The 12874-nt window shown below is 33.4% G+C and overlaps 1 long non-coding RNA gene across 1 annotated transcript; it reads right to left on the bottom strand.

Annotated features, from left to right (window-relative positions):
• Positions 1-11438: 11438 nt before the first annotated feature.
• LOC147521979 (uncharacterized) lies at positions 11439-12351 on the bottom strand. Its single transcript, XR_015194812.1, has 3 exons — positions 12125-12351; positions 11946-12018; positions 11439-11627 (listed from the first exon to the last, which is right to left on the bottom strand). It is a non-coding gene; the product is annotated as an uncharacterized LOC147521979 (long non-coding RNA).
• Positions 12352-12874: the final 523 nt, after the last annotated feature.

Here is a 12874-nt window from a genome sequence, read left to right as displayed (position 1 = left end):
TCGATATGTCACGATATATCGCGATATATCTATGATATTTGCAGTTAGCAATACCCACACACAGTCAAGTGATATTTGACGATATATCTCGACATATCTACGATATTTGCAAATGGCCCAATGTAATATATCCACACAGAGAGGGATATATCCACAATACATATCAATAAATCAGGAGTGAATATTTTGTCATATCCTAATATCTACTATCTATATACTAAAGCAGAGACCTCTAATTGAGGATTTTCTCTTTCCTATGTGGCACTCTAATATGAGAGAGTTAGTTTTTTCTCTCTCCACACTCTAATATGAAAAATAGTCTTTTCTAATAGCCTACAATCTCACATACATAGAACCTCTTAGAAGAGTTCGAGTGTATTTCTAATTATTATATTTGGAGAGTTTGAGTGTATTTCCAATTCTTACATATTTGATCAAATAAAAAAAATTACTAAAAAATAGGTGATTTGTAAAAAGTAATTTCCTATTATGAATCAAACAATTTTAGTGTTCCAATTCTTATATATTTGATCAAATAAAATAAAATAAAATAAAATAAAAAAAAGAAGGATAATTTGTATAATTCCTTATTACAAATCATACAATTTTAGTGTCTATGATAAAATACTGACTTATTTCGAATATATTCTTAACACGGCCTCAAAACATAGTTAAAAACAATTATACAAAAAATAACATCACAAAATATATAATAGAAAATGAAAAAAAAAAATAACGGCAAAGCAATAATGACAAATATTTTTAAAAATTGCTAAAAAATAGGTAATTTGTAAAAGGTAATTTTCTATTACGAATCAAACACTTTTAGTGTTCCAATTCTTATATATATTTGATCAAATAAAAAAAATTGCTAAAAAATATGTAATTTGTATAAACTAATTCCCTACTACAAATCATACAATTTTAGTGTCTATGATAAAACACCGACTTATTTCGAATATATCATTAACACGACCTCAAAACATAGTTAAAAACAATTATACAAAAAATAACATTACAAAATATATAATAGAAAATAAAAAAAAAAACGGCAAACCAATAATGACAAATATTTTAAAATATATATAATATTGAATGAAACTAACGTAAAAAAACAATTAATGGGGAACCGAAAACTGGATGCAAATGTATCGAACTAACCTCAAATAATATTTAACGAAAAATCAAAAATTGGATGCAAATGCAAACATTAAACTAATCTTAAAAAGTAATTAATAGAAAATTGGAATATATATAGATACAACTGTATTAAACTAACCTCAAAGAATAATTAACGGAAAATCAAAACTTGGATGCAAATACATCAAACTAACATAAAAAAATAATTGTCGGCAAATCGGAAACTGGATGCAAATGCATTGAGCTAACCATCAAAGATTAAATTAATAGGAAATCAGAAACTGGATGCAATTGCATTGAATTAAAAATCAAAGAAAAATTAATTATTAATTGGAAGCATGATGCAAATGCGTGGAACTAATATTAAAAAAGAATTAATGGGAAATCGAAAACCGGAAACCGGATAGAACTGCACTGAACTAATCTCAAAAAATAAACTGGATGCAAATGCATTGAACTAACCTCAAGAAATAATTAATGGAAAATAGAAAACTGGATGCAAATTCATTGAACTAATCTCAAACAATAATTAATGAGAAATCGGAAACTAGATGCAAATGTAACTTTATCAAATAATAAACGAGAAATCAGAAACTGGATGCAAATGCATTAAACTAATCTCACAAAATAATTACTGGGAAATCATAAACTGGATGCAAATGCATTGAACTGACCTCAAATAACAATTAACAGGAAATTGGAAATTGGATGCAAATGTATTGAACTAATCGAAAAGAATAATTAACGAGAAATCAGAAACTGGATACAACTGTATTGAACTAACCTCAAAATATAAATAACGGAAAATCAGAAACTGGATACAAATGCATTTAACTAACCTCAAAACATAGTTGGGTTATATGTTGTGGGAATGTCTCGATAAGTATAGTTTTGCATTTAAAATGATGTTTACCTTATCTCTTTCCGTATGATTGGGAACTCTTTGCTATTCAAGTAGCTACAATATATATGAACTTCACCTTATTAGGCAATCTCACAAAACTTCAATCAAACTTCTATTATTAAATAACAAAATGAAGTTGAAGGGTTTTATTAAAGGTACATGAGTTATTTTTTTTTAATGGAGAATGAGGTTTTCACGTTATAAGAAATTTGGTTGAGTGATCAATATAATATTAATATATAATAGTTTTGTATATTTGCAAATATTTTTCAAAATAATTAATATAACAACACCCGTTCGTAGATAATCTTTGAATATTCTACATAGTAAGTCATGCATAATTTAAAGAATAATTAATGGAAAATCGGGAACTGGATAATCTTCAATGATCCCACATAATAAATCAAACATAATTTACTTTTTATGTCATGTTTGCAAGGACACTACAGATGGATCAGTAGAAGTTGATATTATACACCACATTGGATAATTAAAAGGAAATCGGAAATTGGATCCAAATGCATAACTGAGCTCAAAGAGTAATTAACGAGAAATTGGAAACTTTATGCAAATGCAATAAACTAAACTAAAAACTAATTAACTAGAAATTGAAAACTGGGTGCAATTGCATTAAACTAACGTCAGATAATAACTAAAGGGAAATTAGAAATTGTATGCAAATCTTTAAAAAATATTTAACGGAAAATCGGAAACGGTATCCAAATACATCAAACAAACCTCGATAATAATTAATGGGCCGAAATCGAAAACTGGATGCAAATGCATTGAACTAAACTCAAAAAATAATTAACATTAAATAAAAAACCGAATGCAACTGCATTAAACTAACCTCATAGAATAATTGGTGGGAAATCGGAAACTAAATGCAAATGCATTGAAATAATCTTAAAAAATAATTAACGGGAAATAAAAAACCAGATATAATTGCATTGAACTAATCTCAAAGCATAAATAATCAGAGACTAGATGCAGATGTATTGAACTAATCTTAAAGAGTTATTAACGGGAAATCGAAAACTGGATCCAAATGCAATGAACTAATCTCAAAGACTAATTAACGAAACATTGAAAAATAGATGAAACTACACTGAACTAACCTAAATGAATAATTATCGGGAAATTATAAATTTGATGTAACTGCATTGAACTAACCTCAAAAAATAATTAACGGAAAATCGAAAACTTGATGCAAATGCATTGAACTAACCTCAAAGAACAATTAACATAAATTCGAAATTAGATATAAACCGCATTGAACTAACCTCAAAGAATAATTAACAGAAAACCAAAAACTAGATGCAACCGCATTAAACTAAAATAAGATATTAACTAACGGAAAATCGAAATTGGATGCAAATGCATTGAAATATCATAAAAAATAGTTAACCTGAAATCGAAGTCGGATGTAACCGCATCACATCGACCTCAAAGCATAAATGTCCGCTTTTTTAGCCTTCTCACATGAGTAATTACGAGTAATTAGGAACCCAAAATGAAAGTGAGTTTAAAAAAACAGACTCTTACATGTATGCAAACTGTATAGAAATTGTAAACTATCGAACTAACTTATAAAAACAATTAACGTGAAATCGTAAACCGGATGCGGATGTATTGAACTAACCTCAAAGAAGTAATTAACGAGAGATTAGAACCTCGATGCAAATGCAATAAACTAATCTCAAATACTAATTAACGAAACATCAAAAATTGGATGCAACTGTACTGAATTAACCATAATGAATAAGTAACGGATATCATAAAATGGATGCAATTGCAATGAACTAACCTTAAATAATAATTGATAGAAATCGAAACTTGATGCAAATGCATTGAACTAACCTCAAAGAATAATTAATGAGAATTTGGAAACCGGTTGCAACGCACTACATTAAACTAACCTCGAAAAAGAATAATTAATGGAAAATCGAAACTTGATGCAAATACATTCAACTAATAACCCTAAAATATATTTGTATTATATGTGGGGAATAAATGTCTCGACAAATATAGTTTTGCATTTTAAGTAGTGTTTATCATACTTCTTTTATTGTGATTGGGAATGCCTTGCTATTCAAGTAGCTTCAATATTATCTTCACCAAATTGGACATTCTCAAAAAGCTTCAATCAAACTTCTATTGTTAAAACTAGCAATGAAAAGAAGTCGATGAGTTTTATCAAGGTTTGATGCTTCCTTTTTATAGAGAGTGGTGCAAGAAATTTAATTGAGTAATTAATATAATTTTTATATCTCATAGCTATGCATAGTTGCTAATATTTTTTAGAATAATTTAATATAACGACACCCGTTAAGTAGGACACGTTCATGTGATAATTTTTTTTTCAAGGGGAGTAGTGTATTCTTTGAGGATATGGAAACAATCAATCTGTTTTAGTGATTTGTACACATTAGTACGTAAAATTTGAAAGGTGATGATTTTACCGTTAAATCACCATAAATCTAATAAAACTATTATACAAGCTAGATCGAGTTTAAGATAATTTCATTTGAAAATTACGGATTAATATCCTAAACCACAAAGTGAAGAGGCTATCTCAATTTGATCCCTTAGTTTCCAAGTACTTATGTACCATAATCGCTACTCTTCGGCTATCTCAATTTGATCCCTTAGTTTCCAAGTACTTATGCACCATAATCGGGCCATTATTAACGTATTTCGGTTTATTTTCAATAAAAATATATTCGATTCGAAAATTTCTTCGCTAAATCACCATAAATCTAAGAAAACTATTATCTGAAATTAGATCGAGTTTAAGATAATTTCATTTGAAAATTATGGATTAATATCCTAAACCATAAAGTGAAGATCTTTATCTCAATTTGATCTCTTGGTTTAAGACTTATGCACCATAATCGCCGCCATTCATTAACATATTTTGATTTATTTTCAATAAAAATATATTCTAATTCGAAAATTTGTGTGAGACATTTTATAAAGCCTTTTCAGCACACAAAATATTTAATTGATCCCGGGCGTATGCCCGGGTCCAAAATCTAGTTTTGTACTATGATTGAACATTCATGCAAGAGAACAATCACTAACACTTGAACTGTCTTAATCGTTGGTGGATATGTGGGCCCATGAAAGATATATAGTTTCCCATCACATGTATGTGCAAAGCGAAGTAAGATCGACATTACGTATATCTTTTTTTTTATAAGTTAACGAATTAAGATCGACATTACATATATCTTTTTTTTTTATAAGTTAAGAGAGTTGTTCACAGTCTTCACACCAAGTCATCAAGACTCCCGATTCCCAGTGCACCATAAAGTCTTCACGACTCTCGATTTCAAACCAATACTGATACTCACGTACATCTTAGTCGTTGGGTCTAGGTGGAATTGAAAATCTGAAACAATTCACACATGCAACGAGGGGCATGTAGGGCGCGTACATCTTAGTCGTTGGTCTAGGTGGAACTGAACATCTAAAACAATTTGGCCTAAAACAAATCATTCCAACGCATTAACTACCATTTCTATGAGCGTTGAATTAAACATGTATTAAGAAATTTCTCGACAATTTGATAGAAAAAGCTAAATATGTATGGCGTTAAGAAATTATGCTTATTTATTGTTTTGATAGTGAAATCATGCTTACATTTGGAGTTTGGGACTTTGGGTGGTTTCATTCTTTTTTTTTTTTTCCGTTAAACCAGGGTGGTTTCATTGAAGTGATTTTGCTCCCAGTTGATTCCTCCAAGCGCTCCAAGGTAATTATCAGCCACACACGTCTCATTTTTTCCATCAAAATAGGGTAGTTACACATTGCACAAAATTCTCAATTTTACTAGTTTATTCCTCAGTCATAACTAGAAAGGAAATAAAAAGAAAACGGAAACAAAACAAAAAATAGAAATCAAAATATGAAAAATACGATGGATGCATTAAGAACAAATACACACGCTTGTTGGCTTATTCCACTTTACATTTTTTTTTTTTATTTCTTCTTTTTATTTCCTTTATAAGGAACAAACTAGTAAAATTGGGAATTTTGAGGATTTTGTGATGGTTGTAACTTCCCTTTTTTTGTGGAAAAGATGAGACGTGTATGACTCAAAATTCTTTTGGAGCGCTTGGAGGAACCAATGCTGAGAGCAAAAAATCATTCGTTTCATTCTATTGCCCTGTTAACGACATTAATGGATTGGGTTCCATTTTTTTTTATTTTTTTTTTTGCTTCATATATGATGGATTGATGGAGGACAAAAACATAATTCCAATAATAAAACAAGGGCAAAAAAGGAAATAAAAATTAATGATGTGATGAAAATTATTGTTACACCCTCGGTTTTCTTTAAAGAAGTAAGATACTCCTTGATAATTTTGCTTCTTTAAAATTTCCATGCAAGACAACACTTCTCTACTATATGATAGCAGCCGGGTCTTTAGGAGACACACTTCTCTACTATATGATAGCCGGGTCTTTAATTAGGAGACACACTTCTCAATCGAACAGTGTATTTCTAATCTCTCTATTTTAAGATTTTAGAACCACCTCCCTCAATTATTATAATCAGCTCCCTCCTTTTTAAACTATTTATAAAAACCTCCCTCACTTCACTGAAATTAGAATTAGCTTCGTAATATTTAAAATAATTTAGAAAACCTCATTTACATCACTGAAATTATATTCAACCCCTCATAATATTTTTATATTGTTTTTTAAATTAGAACTAAAATTTAAAAAATCATACTACCCGATATATGTTAGAGGCGACAGGTTTAAAGACTTGAAAAAAAAAAACCGATGCGTAGCACGGTTCGCACTCTACTATATGATACATGGGTCTTTAGGAGATACACTTCTCAACCGAACAATGTATTTCTAATCTCTCTATTTTAAGATTTTAGAACTAGCTCCCTCCTTTTTAAACTATTTACAAAAACCTCCCCTCACTTCACTAAAATTAGAATTAGCTTTGTAATATTTAAAATAATTTAGAAAATCTCATTCACATCACTGAAATTATATTCAACCCCTCCTAATATTTTTATATTATTTTTTTTAATTAGAACTAGAATTCAAAAAATCATACTACCCAATAGATGTTAGATGCGACAGATTTAAAGACTTGAAAAAAAACCGATGCATAGCACGGTTCGCATACTTGTTAATTAAAGTTTAAACCACCATCTTAATCGTTGGTTTGGGTGGTCCTGAAACATATGCAATGAGTCTATACTAACCTTGGTGATTTGCTTTAAACCACCATCTTAATCGTTGGTCTGGATGGGCCTGAAACCTATGAAGTTCACCCAATTGGGAGGACTAGTCCGCCAACGCATTGGGTAAAATTATGAAGGGAATATATATACCGACCTTGGCGATTTGCTACTTTAAACCATCCATACAGGACAACACTTTAAACAACCATCTTAATCGTTGGTCTGGGACCCTATCAAAAAAAAATAATCAACATTTTAAACAACCATCTTAATCGTTGGTCTGGGACCCTATCAAAAAAAAAGAAAAGAAATCGTTGGTCTGGGTGGGCCTGAATAGTTTTACACAATTGGGAGAACTTGGCCTTAAAGTTTTGCTGACCCACTTTTGAAAATCAAGACAGGAAAGTAACCTGGTGAATTAATCTGATCCTTGAAAATCAAGAGAACTTTATTATCCTAATTCTACAAAATACTCTTATAGGTGTCAACAAGCTTTTTTGGCCCGTCCGATTACAGGCTCTAGTTTTATTTTTATTTTTCTCATCATGTTTAAGAATTATAATAGGAATTTTTCTCATCATGATAGATTTTAATCATAATAAAAATTAGAAAATTCATCTTACTTAAAAGTTAAAACCAACAGTTTGTAACCACTACACCTTAGGATTCCTTTTGCTTACAACATAGTTTGGAAACGCTTTGAGAAACAGATTAAAAAGATGATCTAAGAGCATTCCCAATGCAAGCAGCTTTTCACCTCCACGTAGGCGTCACATAGGATTATTTCCCCTCATAGCTACTTGTTGGAGTTATCTCTCACATAAGGAAGAGAGAGAGAATCCGATGATGTTTGGCGTAAAGAAGTTTGTTTAACATTTCGAAACTAGTCTTGCCCAAGGAGCCTTGGAGAAAAAGAAGATAGTTTTTTTTCTCAGCTTTTTCCGAAACAAGTCTACTGGACTTTTTTCTGAAAAAATCGAAGAGGGCGATCTTGGCGCTATATTTTGGCTCCGTCTAAAACCAGCTTCATGCCTATTTTCGTCAGAATTTCTATTTATGAGAATCGCGAGTTTGCAGCATAAGAAAAGGGTTTTTGGCAAAACCTAAGACACGAACCAAGTAACACAAGAGAGAGAAAAACCCAATTTTGAGAGCTATCAAAATTGAGAGATAACATTTGTAGAGAGCTGTAAAGAGAGAGGAGTGATATAGTAAGATGAGAGACTGAAAGGAGTGATTGTAATCTTCCTTCCCACGTTATAAAATGATTAGCTCTTGTAGAAGTAGCAAGTAGGCATCATTGGTCAAACCACGGTATATCTTTGTGTTGTGGTATGCTTTTACTTCTTTGCATTATTATCTGTTGTTAATAGTTGTTAAGAGAGTTGGGCATGTTAGGTTGGTTGTAGTAAATATTTAGAATTAGTTTGGAGTAGTTGTTGGTGCATATTACAAGTTATCTGTGTAGTCGGGATCGATTGGTATCGTTATTTCCTAACAAGTGGTATCAGACCCAGGTTAGATTAACCTAGGTTGTTATCAGAATTTTGCTCGGAAGGTGTTTGACGAAATTCCTGACAGAAGATTTGAGCTAAAATAACTTGTAGAGATAGACTATTCCGTGAACACTCGCATAACTAGTTTGAATAGAGCTAACTACACCATTTGAAAAGCGAAGATGGAAGACTTGTTCTATTGCAAGGACTTGGCACAACCCATTGAGAATGGAGGAGAAAAACCGAAAGCGATTCCTTTGGTAGAGTGGAGCAAGCTTGACAAAAAATCAATTGGGTACATTCGACAGTGGATTGACGATAGTGTCTTCTACCATGTATCCCAAGAGACTACAACTTTTGGCTTGTGGAAGAAACTCGAAGACCTCTATGAGAGGAAGTCGGCCGGAAACAAAGTGCTGCTCATTAAAAAGTTTACCAACACGAAGTACAAAGAAGATTCTTCAATGTCTGAGCATCTTTAATGAAGTACATAATATCATCAATTAGTTGCATCTGATGAAGATTGATATGGGAGACGAAGTTGAGGCTTTGTTCCTATTAAACTCTCTACTCGACAATTGGGAGACGTTAGCAGTTTCTCTTAACGGAGCCGCTAAGGATGGAGTTATTTCCATGGAGATAGCTACCGGGGCATTGTTGAATAAGGAGACAATAAGGGATTCATGAAGCAACTCCTCTCACTCAGAGATCCTTGTCACAGAGAAGCGGGGGAGAGGTAAAAGCAGAAACCCATCTCATTCTAGAGGTGATGACAGAAGCAAATCTATGAGTGATGCTAGAACTCCTAAGGCAGAGAGACAATGTTACTATTGTGCTACTAAGGGTCACTTCAGGTATGAGTGCAGAACACTGAAGATGGATGAGAAGAATAATTGTGTACATGAAGACATGGTAAAGAGGAACTAAAACACAAGCAGAGATACTACCGCACTAGTAGACGATGATCTAGTGGGAATTGTGTCAGAATGTGGTGTGTGCTGTCTTAGTACCTCATGCCAGGATACAGAGTGAGTGATAGATATAGAAACATCCTATCCCGTCACATCGCACAGGGGATTCTTCACTACCTACAGCTGTGGTGAGTTTGGTGAGGTAAAGATTGGTAACAGTGGCGTCTCAAAGATTGTAGGCATTGGTGATGTTCATGTAGAAATCAATATCGGCTACCTTGACACTCAAAGATGTAAGATATGTCCCTGACATTCGGCTAAGCCTAATTTTCACTGGGAAGTTAGATGATGATGGCTTTCTAAACGCGTTAGGTAATGGGGTATGGAAACTGAGCAGAAGTTCCATTGTAGCAGCCAAAGGGAAGAAAACTTGTTCTTTTTACAAGACACAGGCTAGTCTGTGTAATAACGAATAAATCGCGTGAGAAAAAGAAGTTTCCTCCGAACTATGGCACAAGAGACTGTGTCATATAGGCGAAAAAGGCATGAAAGTTCTTGCCAAGCAAAAAGGCCTTGCCAGATATTAAAGGTACACATTTAAATAGATGTACTCACTGTTTGGTAGGAAAGTAACATAGGGTGTCTTTCCAAAGATTCCCGTCTCACAGAAAGGACAATGTCCTTGAGCTAGTTCACACTGACTTATGTGGTCCTATGAAAGTAAAGTCCCACGGGGGAGCTTTGTACTTCTTGACTCTCATTGATGATGCATCAAGAAAGATATGAGCATATAGTTTGAAGACCAATTAAGGATGATGTACTTGGCGTGTTCAAGACTTTCCATAGCATGAAGGAAAAATAGACAAGGAAGCTTTTAAAGTGTATTCGTCAGATAATGGGGGTGAGTACATAGGGCCATTTGAAGAGTATTACAAGAGTCATGGGATTCGTTATGAGCAGACCGTTCCCAAGACACCGCAATAGAATGGTATAGCCGAGAGAATGAATCGTACCATTGTAGAGAGGATAAAATGCATGCTGTCTCACTCTAAGTTACCTAGAAGTTACTGGGTAGAAGCAATGCGTACAACCGTGCATGTGATCAACTTATCGCCATCAAAGCCTCTGAATAGTGATTATCCAAAGAAAGTATGGTCAGGCAGATATGTTGATTATGGATACTTGAGGGTATTTAGGTACAGAGTATTTGTTCATATTCTCAAGGATGAGAGATCCAAGCTTTATAACAGAGGCAAGCAATGTATTTTTCTAGGTTATGGGGATGAGAAGTTTGGCTACAAACTCTATGATCTGATTAACAAGAAGGTAATCCGAAGTCGAGATATTGTGTTCTTAGAAGACCAAACCATAGCAGATTTCGAGGAAGGTAAGAAGTTACAAGCTTTCACTAATGATCTTGTTGATTTAGAACCAGAAGTTCCTACTGTGGAACGTGCAGAAGGCATTGAGAATGCAGAGAACCATGAGTTTGAAGCTCATGATGATGATCCTATTGCTCATTATGGGATAGAATCTATTGATATAGAATATGCAGATGAAGTGCATGAATCACCACCTGAGCAAGCAGAAGTGTATCCTCCTTAGCCACAAGAAGCTAGGATAAAGAGGTCCGACAGAGAGAGACAAGCTTCAACCAAGTATCCACCATATATGTATGTTTTACTATTTGATGGTGGAGAACCTATCTACTATCAAGAGGCTCTTGAAGGTAAAGACAAAAAGAAGTGGTTGAAGGCCATGCATGATGCTACAACATTTGACAAATTTCGTTCAATGAAAACATAGAATTCAGCCTCGACCTCTTCATTATCTGACCTTCATGATGCCCTTAGTTTAATTTAAACTAACCCTTTAATGATACTTGTATTATGTGAAGCAGCTTAGCAACCTTCAAGCTTTTCAAGTTTCCTATCACCATGTTCCGGGCAATTGTCAGATGTAGCTTCAAAACAACACGCAAAATAGAATTAAAACCAAAAACATAAAGAAAAATATACTTGGTTTCGGCCACTAATATGTTAAGTTATGAAAGTCAAACCATTATGTACATGGACTTCAGCCTCAACATATTCAGTATCCAACCTTTCATGATGCCCTTAGTTTAAATCTAAAGGCTCTTGCAATACTTGTGTTAGGTGATGTTATAATTATCACAAGTAGGAAACAAGATACAAATAAAACTTCATAACCAAGCTTCACATAAGTAATGAATTTAACTACTAGCTACTAGTCAATCTTAAGAAACTCAAAGAGATAATACCTAGCATGAATATCAACTTATGTATACGTGTCCTTGTACTATCTTGAAGAACTCCTAGAGCTTTCCCAAGGATCTGCAAGACATAGGAAGAATGAACATCCTCGTTTAGTGCCTATATTTTAGAAGAATCAGCACCATTGTTTAGGAAGAATCAAAACTCCAAATCCACTTTTAAGTACCTATAAATTCCTATAATTAGTGGTTCAGCAGCCTGCCAACCTCAAGTCAAGCACACGAGCCGGTAGCAAAGTAAGAAACTTGTAAATGTTTGATCAGTAATGCTCACAAGCCATTGCAACTGCCACCAACCCTACATTAGTAATTTGCAACCATCTTAGCATCTCAAGGTCTTAAAACAGTACGAAATGTATAGTAATACATAAATTGAGTAAACAGTCAATATTTCCAACACTGAGGTGGGAAGGGGTCTGTACGGTTGATTGAATAGGTTCAACACAATCCTTACCATTTAAAAACACCCAGAGTGCTAATGCTTCAACTTGTCTTTAAGGGTAGAAATAGCTAGCTTGCCTTTGCATCATAAAATTCGAGGAAGAAATGATTCTTGGGGACTAACAACTTGGTCTCAAGTATAGTGGCAATGCAGCACTTAATTTCTTGTTTGTGTCAAGGTTAAGGCCCCCAATAGATACCAGCTCACCATAAGCTGAAGGTTGCTCGGTTCCACTGAATGCAATGGGAATGGATCCCACAAGCACAATCTTTTCTTCATACGTAGAGTATACCTAAATTTGACTCTATGTCTACATTTAACTCAAAATCAGTCCAGTACACTGAAAATTCAGTTGGAACAGTCCACCTTTCGATACCCGTAACTCCCAGCTCAAAAATCCAAATACCATGAAATTAGAGCCGTTAGAAAGTAGATACAGAGCACTAACTTTACTGCCAAGATCACTAAAACACAA

Source organism: Coptis chinensis, chromosome 1 (assembly GCF_015680905.1).
Source record: "Coptis chinensis isolate HL-2020 chromosome 1, ASM1568090v1, whole genome shotgun sequence".
NCBI classification, from domain to species: Eukaryota; Viridiplantae; Streptophyta; class Magnoliopsida; order Ranunculales; family Ranunculaceae; genus Coptis; species Coptis chinensis.
The sequence above is the reverse complement of the archived record's forward strand: the minus strand, read 5'-3'. Positions and strand labels throughout refer to the sequence as shown.